The sequence below is a fragment of the Eurypyga helias genome, unplaced genomic scaffold (assembly GCF_000690775.1).
Source record: "Eurypyga helias isolate BGI_N326 unplaced genomic scaffold, ASM69077v1 scaffold5196, whole genome shotgun sequence".
Taxonomy (NCBI): domain Eukaryota; kingdom Metazoa; phylum Chordata; class Aves; order Eurypygiformes; family Eurypygidae; genus Eurypyga; species Eurypyga helias.
In genome coordinates this window covers 40,115-52,720 of record NW_010258414.1, presented here as the reverse complement: position 1 = coordinate 52,720, position 12,606 = coordinate 40,115, and positions in this window count along the sequence as shown.

The window sequence follows — 12,606 nt, the reverse complement described above, 5'->3', positions numbered from 1 at the left end:
CCATGATCCGAACGTGGAGGTTTTGTTTTTTGGAAGTACCGTGGCACAGTAAAGCGAGGGGCTTAGAAATGTCTGGACACTTGGTGACTATTTTGTGTACGTTGGTCTCTGGGTTTGTATTTGGCTTTCCTAACGCTGGGGCTCAGGAGGTGAAACTGGAATGCATAGATTTTTCTTTTTAAATGATGTCTGCAAGAAATAGCAGCCACTGAATCCTAGCAGCCTTCTCTGCCCATGTCCCACCTGGGTCTTTGCAGTTAAACACAACATCTTCCGTGATTCGGGGCCCTCCAGCAGCGAGACATCCTGCAGCTGTGACCGAGGGCTGGAGCAGAGCAGCTCCGGCCCAGATGGGATGAAACACTCAGCAGCAGAGGCTCAAATAACCCGGGCACAGTTTGTTGGGTACCAAACCGTTTGTTTGGGGGGCTTCTTTGTATGGATTCGTTTTCCCATCAAAGGTAATTGTCCCCAGAGTGATGTGTAGGGGGAAACTGTGCTGTACTGGGGCTTGGGAGTCAGGACTACAAATCCATTGCAGAAATAAATGTTTTTCAAGAACAGTTCTCAGCGACTCTCTTGTTCTTTTACCTTCCCTGCAACAACAAGGCTATATTTAGGAGGTTTCTTAATCCTGGGTGTAAGGCTTGGAGCTCTTGCAATCTTGGGGTTATTTAGGAGAATGAAACACTGGCTTAAATTTAAAATTATTTCAGTGCCTGCAGCCCTTGTCTGCTTGTCTCTCTGCTCTGAAAGCCAGAGGTGACCACAGTGCATCTGACACACTTTTTCAGCAGCTCTACATCTAAATTTCCAGCACCGAAATGCCAAGTGGGAATTGTAATTAGGTCAAAGAGAATTTCACACCCATGTGAAATAAATGTAGAGCGGTCAGGAACAGATTTGGGAGCAAGAACACCATTTGCAGAGTGAAGTTTTGCAGCCTCCTGTGCAGGGTTACATGGGGTGTTACAATTCTGGACTGAACTTACTGAAACTTGCCCTGAAAGAAGGGAAATGGTAATTTTTTACAGGACTGACAGTAGGGACAGGCATAACGAACGGGAAGGAGTTTTGCAGAGAGCTTGCGATGCTCTGAGGCTTTGCCTTACCAGTTCAGTGACCACGATAAACATTTATTTGACAGTTGGTGGGGCACTGGGATAAACATCAGCCTGGGCTTGAAGCCTGGCAGCAGTATGGCAAGAAATTCATTTGCACCAGCTGCGGAGAAGGGTTTGATGCAGTGCTCAAGGAGCTCAGCACAGCGGCGAAACAGCTTTCTCAGCCGCTGAAGGCATCCGAGCAAGGCAGAGTGGAGCACTTGTGCTGCCCTTGGTGGGCTGGCTCCAAGGATGGAGGAAGCGAAGGCATCACCCTGGCCTCTCGGCTTGCTTTAAGCACATGCCTCCCACAGAGTATTTTTCTAGGCTCCAGTGTGCTCCTACAAGATAACCATCCCATTTGCCTTTAGTCCAGGTCGCAGAACACGTAAGATCCCAGATTGCCTCTTTGCATTGTCTCCATGGTGTACTGGCACACGCAGGCCCGTTTTGACCCTGGAAATACCAAGCTTGCAGTTGCTAGTACAGCAATTGCACGGGCAACATTAGATACACATGAGAAAAATGAGGAAGAGGAGGAATTACTTATTTGTGCTAAGACATCAGGATAAATCCTTATGGAAAAAACTAGCTTAATGAGTGATACAGAGAATTAGTGGGGTTTTGTTTTGCTTCCAGCCTCAATTTCATTTTCCTGCACAGGCTACCTCAAAATACCAACTTGCTAGTGCTCTGAAGAACTCCGTGGGCAAAAGGCAGGATGAGAAATACCGGAGCACCGCTGCTGGTCTGTCCCTGGCCTCACTGGAGCGCAGCTGGGTCAGTTCTGAAAAACCCACCGGGGAGTTCTTGTTTGTGCAGCCCTGTTCCTTGCACAGCACTGCAACACCCAAGTCCATGCTTGTCAAACCCTGACTCAAATATGAGATGATCTGGGTCACAAAGAATGTCCTAGAAACACACCCAGCCCCAACCCCAGCCCCAGCCGATGGATATACATCCCAAGTGGCTCCCTAGGAGCGTTTGGGGCAAAATGTGTTTCAGGGATTCAGCGCTTCCCTCCCTCTCTACTCATCACTCCTCTAAGAGTCATCTAATTTAGACATTAAATGGCTTGTTTTTACAGCGTGGATTATACTTCAGCATTACCAAATGGTCTTTGTTTTCCTCAGGAGAGTGAGTTTATTGGTATGGAGACAAACCCTTCTCATGTTTGCAACAGGAGCAGCTCAGCTCGTCACAGGCGCTGCCCGTGCCTGGTGTAACTCATAATCTGCTCTGCAGGCTAAAACTTCCTTCTGGGGTCAGCTGTTGCCTGGCTGGAAAAGTATTTACCCCACAGTGCTTGCGTGCATTATCCTTCCTTGGCAATAATTAAGAATGCAAGAAACAATTGACAAAAACTGAGCAGAAGAAAGACTGGGACATGAATAAAAAGATCAGTAATTTGTGGTGCATTTGTGCTTGGCACATCCCAATAACACAACATACATTGGAAGTTGCCTCTGAAGCCTCCAGGCCTGCTCAGGATCACCCTCACAGCACATCAGTGCGGCTGAACGCTGCGAGGGGCTGATGCTCCCATCAGACAGACTAGGGACTCTATTATGGACGCTATTTTGCACCTAGAGTGGTGGAGACAAAGAAGGAATTAAGAACACCTACTCTTTCTGTAATACTTCCCATCAGGAGGTCTCAGAGTGTTTCAGAAAGATTAGTATAAACCAGAGTACAAGTACCACGGAACTGAAGCAGAAAGAGCAGCCCACGTGTTAAGGGCCCACAGCCCAGCCTGGGGAGTCTAGCGCTCCATCCTGGGATTTATGCTCATTACCATATGAGACACAGGGTTTCATTTTTTCTGTAGTTTTCTACAAAGTCGGGTGCTCTGTTTTATGTCCACTTGATATTCAAAGCTCGGTTTTTTCCTTATCAGCCCTTTCATTGGGCTTTAAAGAGCTGCTGCGGCACAAAGGCTGGCGGGTGCGTTCTAGGAGCTGGCGGTGTCCCTCGCCCACAGCTCAGGCGGGGGCTTTGCCATATGTCGGGGCTCGGGGCCGGGGCGGCTGTGCCTCCGACAAAGCGAGGGAGAGCGTGAGCGGCAGCGACAGCACGCTGGGGGCTGTGTCTGGCAAGGAACAGATTGAAACGGTTCAATGGCTGCTCTATATTTGGCATCGCCAAAGGATCTTCTATCCCTGCACATTAGGAGCGCAGCAGACGCGGGGCAGCATCCACTTTTAGCAGGGAGGGAGCAACGGAGCTGAGCTAAAGATCCTCCAAAACTTGATTACTACAGAGTCAGACACAGCAGATGACTTCATTGAGCAAGTCGAGACTGGGGAGCTTTTATGCAGTGCAGACAGATGGTGCCGAGGGATGGGGGGCATGGGTGGCCCCCCAAGCCATGTTTAGGAGGCCATGGTAGCCGTCAGGGAGAAAAAGGCTTAGTACCCACAGAGAAGTCGTGGTTTGAGCACGGGAGACAGCAAGGCCGCTCTGAGTCAGCTGCAATACGCGAGCAGCAAATTCTCACTCCGAGGAGGAGTAAGCGGGGCTTTGCAGAACAGAAAATAGCTGAACCAGGCCACCCTGGCCACACAGACTGGCCTGTGGAAACGGCCGGCGTGCTCTGCGCGTGTTTTTATAGCTGCTGTCCCCAAGAGTGCATAATGCCAGATTACAGGCTGGTGTTAAGCAGGCTCTGCTGATCTCTCCAGCTTGAGTTGTTGCAGCTATTTAGCAACGAGCAGCGGAGGAGCTGCAGAGAGGAGTGAAGGGGAGATGCAACATATTTTGTGCATTACAGCCTAAGTCTAGCTCAGCTCAATGCTCCCCGACACAGCACAAAAAGGAACGTTGTTTAACCGCCGTCCATACATGAGCTATAAGCTCCGTTCCAGGCGTGACGACAGCATCTCATTTTCTTGCCTGGTCTCCAGTGGACGCGCTTCCGCTTACTCCTGGCACTGGATCTCCTAGTTGTGGTGCTTGGGTGAGGGCTGAAAACAGGGAATCTCTCACAGATTTCCCCAGACTGTAACCAGAGGTTGTGGAAGGGGAATATATCTCTTACTGAGCTATGAAGTGAGATGTCCTCCACCCCCAGATCTCACACTTCTGCAACTCTCTGGTGTGTAATGGGGTCAATGTGTTAACGCAGTCCTCATCTAAGGCTTGGCTTTGTGTCCCAAAGAGGCAAAACACGGAAAGAGATGGTTTAATTGCAGCACAATGAACTGCATATGGATCAGTGGGAACGAATGCCATAAAAGACCATTCACAGCCCTACTCAGGCCTCAGTGGTATGGGCTTCCCCAGTGTGATTTGAACCTGTGCTGGCAATCCATCTGCTAAAACACTATCTCTCCAGCCTTCACAGGCATCTGTTTCTGGCCTGGAGCAGCTCACTTTGCTCATCTTACAACACTGATTGATTTGTTTTTCAGGGCTGGGAAAACAAAGAGAAACCTTCCAAGATATGACACCTTCCTTCCTCTCTCCCCCATCAAAATGCCCAGTAAGGTTTTTCATTAACCTTAAGACATCTTCAGACTGCAAACGTATTTCCATGTAAATGCAGCTGAAAGGGAACAAACAGCATCTGTTCTGCAAATATAAAATGCAGGCAATGGATGAATAGACTTATCTCCTTTATTATGATTAGCCACATTTCTGCCTTGTAATTTTGGCCTATCACTCAACAGAAACGGTAATCAGGATGTAATGCATCCTACTGGCAAATTACAGCGGTGCAGCTGCTCAAGGCAGCAGCTGAACCCTTCGGCAATGTGAACTAGGTTTTATTACACCCAGGGTAAGACTCCAATAAGTGTATTAGTGACATGATTTAAAAATAATAAGAGTTGAATGTTGTCCCACTGAAGTTAATTCTGACGTTGGTTTTCCTGGGAGGAAGTGTTTTGCCAGAGTCAGAAATCAAACGGGTCTCAGAGGCGTGCTCAGCAGAGGCCAAGTGCGAGCGAAGGGGCTGGGCTGAGCGGCCCCAAGCGAAGGTGTGACTGCTGCCTTCTCACACCGACTGCTCCGTCACCGCACACCAGGAAGAGTTTCATATGAGGAAGCATGTATGGCACCTGCCTACAGAATACAGGACTCAGAAAAGACTTACAGCGTGCTGTGACAGCCTGAATTTTCAGCTCTCTTCCATCTAGCATGTAACAACAAAGGGTATGTTGTCGTGCCAAAGAACACGAAAAGTGTATTTAACTTAAAATGCCCACATTTCGATTTTGCCGAGTTCCAAACCAAAATAAAAATAAAAGCTGCCACAATTCTTGAGAGCAGAAAACCTGCAACCCCCCTAAACCCTAAAGGTTTATGCAAAAATGACTAGCATTTTTTCAGAAAAAGAATCATAACTCTTTGTCAGAAACTGATATTCATGTTACAAAGTGACAGTTATTCTATTACCCATGGGCTATTACAAGCAGTTGAAAATAACTGGTAGGAATACTCTACTCTTTTCTGAATGAAAAGTGACTGGTCTGTTTTGCCCTGGAAGGGTTTCCGTGCCCGTATCAGTGTTCACTGTACCACCCAGACAAGCAGCTCTTCCCAATACGCTCGTGTTGGCTGACAGCAGATACAGATGCTGTTGGAAAATGGCTTGACTTTTTTCCCCCCAAACACCTTCAGTTCAGGTGGAATTACAAGACTAACAAAAACCATTTCAGAGAGAATCACAAAAAACCTGAAATCAGCACGTCCTTTCTCCCTTCAGCTATTTTCCAGGAAGCATTTTGCTTCCTGCTTACACACTTTGGCAAACTTCCTGGGGAACCCTTAGGCTTCCGGAATCGCATTGCCACTGGGTTCATGTGGATGCAGTTACGGAGTGATTTGATAGGGAATCTCAGCCGTGCTCTGTACAGAGCAGTATATCTTACATCGGCACTGTAAATCAGAAACACTACCAAATTTATTACCTTCATCTTCCTTATTTAAAAGCCAGAACCTGTCAGATGAAACCCTAAATCTGCTAGATGGCCCTCCTTGCACTGAGCCTGTTAATATCCTGGTTCGTATTTGTTTCCGAGGCCTCTCTGCCAGCATTTCATTTTCCTCTCATACTGATACTTAATGCCTTAAGTGCTTGGAAAGATAAACACTGGCTTTAAGCAGTACAATCTCATGATCAGTTTAGCCGAGGATTATTACACGAGTGCACGGAGGAGTCAGTCATAAATTGAGCACATTTTTGCCCCAGCTGGTGATTTAATCACAGTGAATGGGATGGCATATTCCAAGAAGAATCACAGACCTGGGACCTAGAGGAGGTTCAACTAACAACTTTATCCAATTAGCAAACCCTACTGTGATGTTAAATGTGAACCAGGCTACCTGGTGCTGGGGTGGAGAGAGAAGATGATGTTTTGCTGGTACCCTGTCACTGAGCACAGTGTGACAGAACAAGAATCAGTGGCTAAAGGCTGGAGACAAACGGAAACAACAAACCGGTCACACAGCATTGTAAGGGCAGGTGATTAACCCTGGAAGAAGCAGTCAAGGCAATTGACTGATTCACCATTTCTTCTGCTACACAAAGCAAGAACGCTCTCTTTCGGAATAGATGCTTGAATGAAACATCAATTATCAGACTCAGCAAACGGGAAATCAATTGTCTGCTGTGCACAGATGGTTGATTTGATCTCATCTGTCTTCTGAACTTCAAGCACCTTCACTGCCTGAGGTACAACAATACAAGAACCGATTCAAGACGCAGTTTCACTGAACTCAGGTGTGTTTGCAGTGCAAAGCATAAATGAACTGGCCCTACTCTAGGCTGCGGAGAGGGACAGAGCAAACAGCTGGAATAGTAATGTCTGGAAGGGTTACAGCTGGATCCAAAGACAAAACCTGCCTCTCATAGCCATGTGGTTCTCAGCCTTAGATGAGGATACCCACCCCTTTGTTTGCAGTAGTGCTTTTTTTTCCCCTCAGCACCGTTTTGAACAGATTAAGTTGTCTGAAGTAGGGTTTATGACTTATGCCAAATGCTACTTTCAGCACAGCCAGAAAAGCTGAAGCCTTCCAGTGGGAAAAGAATTTAAGAATGGATGCGGAATTAAATTAAACCAGCACACGCTCATTCTCTTAAATGTAAACCAGGCAAGAAACCATAAGTGTTCAGGTTTAGTGCATGTTGGACCAAAATTTAAAAAACAGTCTGCGTGATGCGATGGGAAAGAGCTCCAACAGAAATGTAAGGGCAGATTAAAACAAGATATGGAACTGGCCACTGGCCCCCAGCAAATGCTGCCACCCCACAGAGCCACCTCTGAATCTGCTCCGGATCACGGAGTTTCCCTCTCAGCAGATTAACAGAAACTGAAAGTCTCTGAACAGGATAAACAGCAACAACACACAAAGCCTTGACTTAACCCGGAGGTGCAAAACAGAGCAGCAGCCCCAGAGAGTGCCATAAAGTCCCCATAAAGTAGGACCCCTCACTCGGCAGGGCACAATGCTCAGAAATTGAAGTAAATCAATGAGAGGTATGCTCAAGTCTCTGCGTGTTCTATGCGTCACCACCTGCAAACACCCCATACAGGCGAGCATTCTCCTGGGGTTTGGAAATGGAAATCACAACAAAACAGCTTTCACTGTAAACTTCCTTTCCAAGCTTAACTGTTCCCAAGGTTGCTCTCTGGTGACACTTCCATCCTTGCCTGCAATTTGTCTCCTTGATTTGGTTGCAACTTGTAAAACGGGTCTGCAAGTGTGATCGAGCAATCATTACATCGTTCCTCTTCGCAGGGTTTAGTATGTGAATGGAGGACAGCTCTGCATGTACAAGCCGGCTGTCAGAATGACTACCCAGTTACAAGTGATCTTCTCCAAACCACACAGACACTCTTCCAAATTCACATATTACTACATTATTTACACCAACAGATGTCAAGGCAAGAACACACTTAAGCCTTTCCTGAAAACTGGTACCAATTTCAGTTTGGGAGCAGATTTTCCTAATAAAGAACATGTTTGAGGGAAGGGTGTTTTCAAAGCAACTGCTTCTGGAATGTTACACTTTGAAACTAAAGATACGCTTTTTTCTGAAAGGATTCCGTAAGATTCACACATACTTGGGACAACAAAAGATCTTTGTGTGTGTGTGTGAAAATTGACCCATTGCTGGTCCAAGAAAGCTAAGCTCAGGGAACAAATCTGCAATGGGAATAGATCATTTGGGGACTTCTTTACAGTGTAGGTTCTTGGGCCATTCATAGCAGTGATTTTTGAAATTCTTTGCTTTTCAAAGGTTCTTTGTGAGGGAAATGTGGTTTAGATTGAATCGGGGATATGGGAGCTGGCATAGGAACAGCGTCCACTTTCTCATTAAACAGAGTGCCGCTCATGTTACAAGCACGACAGACAAATACAAATCACAGGGAGGCCTGAAATTCAGTGTTTGAATCCACAGCCGGATTTGACCGTCCCTCTCTTTCAAGGGAAGCGGGAAAGACACACTCACAGTTCACGTTCATATTGAGGTCAGAAATCCCTGAACATGCAGAAAGGACCAGAGAGCTCCTGTTTCGGCACTGTGGTGTGTGAGATCCATTGTAACATGAGATGGATTCAGGATCAACCTCCACAGAGCCCTGCAAAGACCTTTGCCTACTCAGACTCTCCCAGGGACCTCCAGTATTTTCCAGGCCAGAACTGGAGGACTCTCATCTGTCTTACCATGCACTCACAGATTCCCTGTGGCTGGCTACACCGTAGGCACCTGCAATGAGTAACCAACACACTTCCACTACTCCTTTGTGCAAGTAGGTTACAGCAATATCTCTTACCTTTGTGTCATCTAATATAAGCTATTTGCTACCCCTTAACTGAAATGGTCCCTCACTATCCTCTTCTACACAACAAGGACCTTTTTGACTTCACCAGGCTTTCTGATCCAGGTTACATTTCAGCAGTTACAAACGTGGTGTGGTAAAAGCATCAGCAAGGGAAATGTCTTTTAAATAGTAACAGGGAACTGTATTACCCTCTCACTCTTTCAGAAAGAAAGATGATGATCATTTCAGCAAGGAAGTACAGAAGAAATGATAAAGACCTTTTGTTACGGTCATTTGGTCCTTCTCTCTGTTCCTGTTGATGAAGTGGAAAGGAAAAAACCAGACTCAGGACTGTGTTTTGTTATTGTGCATTCATAGTATTATGTTTGATCCAACTACATGAGCTACGTCTGTTAAAGAACACTGTCCAGGCAAAATCAGCATCTACTGGCTCCTGCCTAGCTGAAATCAATAGGCGTTTTGCCATCAATATTTATAGGGCCAGACACAGAGATATTGCCGTAATGTGTAAGGGTAAAAAATAAAACATTGTCTGTACAAACTCAAGCCAAAGCTTTTCAGCCCCAAGCAAGACTGTGTTCTTAATTAAGTATAAAAAAGAAGGATAATTGGATTCAGAAGTAACATTATCTTTCCTCTACCTCCTCTCACACCAGAAGGTACATTTGGTTTTACCATAATAAATCAATCGCACAGTGCATCAAGCAGACATCTGCCATGCTGCAGAGCTTCCCCGCTATGCTGGTTAAAAACAAGATCAGATTAATCTGGAGCACAGGGCCAGGTGTCCTGAACTAGTTTGCAAGCAGCGAGTGCTACAGAAAAGATGGCTGGAGGTTGGGCACCATGCTGGGTATCTATTAAATTTAAATGGTGTTTCTCAGCAAGATCACTGAGCCAAGATGTTCTACTTGATGAGCTCAAGAAGAAACGATCACTAAAAAGAATGTATTACAGAGCTCTGACTTTGACAGCTTCATCGCTGCAGAGTGGTTGCATTTTTACACCTTCTTTTCAGTGTGAGGGCTTCATATCAACTAAAGCAGCAGCTTAATATTGACAACGGGCCACCTCCACTGGCGGGATTTGTCCAGTAGCCATAATCTCCTCTTTGATGTAGTGCCTTGAAAAGTATCCTGCAGGACGAAGCAGTTTTTCAGGGTAACTTAAGAACATACAAGTGATAAGATGTTTTTTGTTTTCTTCAGTTATCAATCTTTGCAAGGCCTATGGGAAAGGCTTTAGAGAGCAGGAACATATTCTGTATTTGCTTGCTACTCAGTGATGAAGGAGAGGACATACAGAGCTGCTGTACTTCCTTCCCACCTGGACATCACAGTGCACCAGAGGACAAATGATGGCACGGGCTGGATCACCCTCTTGTCTACTTTTTATTTCCTTCAGCTCACCCACAGATCAGTGGAGAGAGGCAGAAGACACAATCGGAGCTTCTACATTAGCATTTAACTTGTCTCTAACTTATAAGCAATATGCAATTTTATCAGAGACTTCAATTATCTCCTGTTCCAAGTTCCAGATTAGCTTTGAGCAAATAGCAGGGATGTCCTCAGTGGCCATTTACTCCATTGTTCTCCCCCTTCATAACACAAAACCAGCAAGAAGTGATGGCAGTATGATCCGTACACCCCCGATCACAAAAGCCAACTGATCTCCTAGAAGCACACCCTCTTCAACATCCCTGCAGCAAACAAGCCTTGCCCGGGCACTCCAGCTGCCCAGCGTAGGCAGGCACTTCACCAGCTCACCTTGAGTATCTGCTAACTGCCAAGGCAAGGTCCCAGTCATTAGTGTGACATGAATCTACAGCAGCCCAGATTTAAAAGGAACACTTCCACGCTGCACTGAAGGAAGAATGCACAGTCAGGAATTTGTCTCTAGGTGTTTGTATCTGACATCTGATATTGCAAATTAGGTTGTTAGGATTAGACTGGATGGCGGAGGTCTAGGGTTGGACTGCTGATTTGGGATAGACCACACATTCCTTGGTGAAGGGACCACTTTTCTCTGGCTGTCCAGTGCTTTAAACCCTGTAGGTGTTTGTTCATGAGTGTGACTTGGAGGTGCTTCCCCACCCAGTGCACGTTTCCAGTGGAAACACAGCACTGGTTACACGCAAGCCAGCCTGACAAAGGAGTGAAACGTGTGTAGAAAAAATCACCGATCCCAAAAGCATCACCAAAGGTGATCAAGCAAAAGATGGCAGGAAGGTTGGTGCCAAAGAGAAAATCCTCAGAAGGCTTTTGGAAACACAGATGAGTAGAGGAGACTATCTGGATTGACTAGAAGGTTTTAGTGAGAAAATTAATTCAACAGCCACGATTCCCTGTGTGTCCACCACTCCAGGAAATTTCACATTAACATTTACAAACAGGCATGCGTTTTCTCCCTCTCTGAAGCACTTTCCCTCTTCTATTTTCAGAAGCACTCTGGAGTGCTCGGATAACCCAACTCTGTAATTCAACACCAGCAGGAGACTATTTAATAAGAATCTTTTTAAGATAAAATTTTCTACAAAGGTGGAAATAATGCAATGCCCTAGAGTCCTTTTCAAAGGAAACAGCATCAGAGAAGTTAGATATGGAAAAACCTTTTTTGATCATCCTAGTCCCTTTCTCATTACTGCAGGATACAGGACTCCAGACTATCTGCCCAAAACACAAGTGACAGAGGTGCAGCTGCAGTGTGTGATATACGATTATGGCAATCACTGAGACTCATCTGGAGAGGCCCCGAGTTTCATTATTCTGTTCTACATCATTGCCACTGACCCTGTAATGCCCTTGCACCTACTCAGATGGGTCTGAGGGTGGTTACAGCTTCCTTTCGCTGCTAAAGGGCCACAACAAGAGCTGGGGCCTGTGCCACAGCTATGATGTTTGCCTTCCTGTGCCTCTTGATGGTAATAGCAAGGGTAGGTAACAGGAACCTGCTTGGGCTGCTCCAGTTTAACAGAAAATCCTCTCTACTGGTGTATCCTCATGTGTCCAAATATACTTATCTCTGGAGTGGGCCTGGCTGTAATATAATATAATATTTGCCAATCTGACACAAGAGCTCATTTTATTGTTTCTGAAAAGCCCCCAGCTGAGGGCTGTGGCTTGCTCTGGCTGAATCAGATGGTTGAATTTTGCCCAGCCATGGGCAGTGGTAGTTGTGCTCAACTTCTCCAATTGACAGAGTACACATTTTCCGGCTCTGTACCTTGCTTTGAACTGAACCAGCAGCGGGACTGTGCATGTCTCAGTTTGCAGTGCCTATAGTGGTACAGTTTATTATGGAGAATTGTCTTTGTTCACGTAAGGCACGTCAGTAGTTGAGCTGTTTATTTATTTGCTATATTCCTCTTATAATTGCTGAGCACATTCTCTCCAGCCCTCAGAATTTCTTCTCTTAAAAGTCAAAAGGAAACCTGTTGACACTTTCCCTCTGCAAGTGTTTCTGGCCCTTGGGTGAAACCAGCAACCCCCTGTGTGCCTGTGGAAAGCCAAGCATGCTGGGCCTCCCGAGACGGGTCTGCTGCCCTTTCTTCAGCCATGACTTACATCAAGGAGAACCATCACACCCGTCAGATGAACAATCTGTGTCTCAGGAAATCTTCAGGCTTTGCATGTCACTTCACAAGCAGGAGAATCAACAAAGTGGGAAATGTGTAAGGTCTCATGTACTGTCCGACAGCCCAAATCATCAGAAAA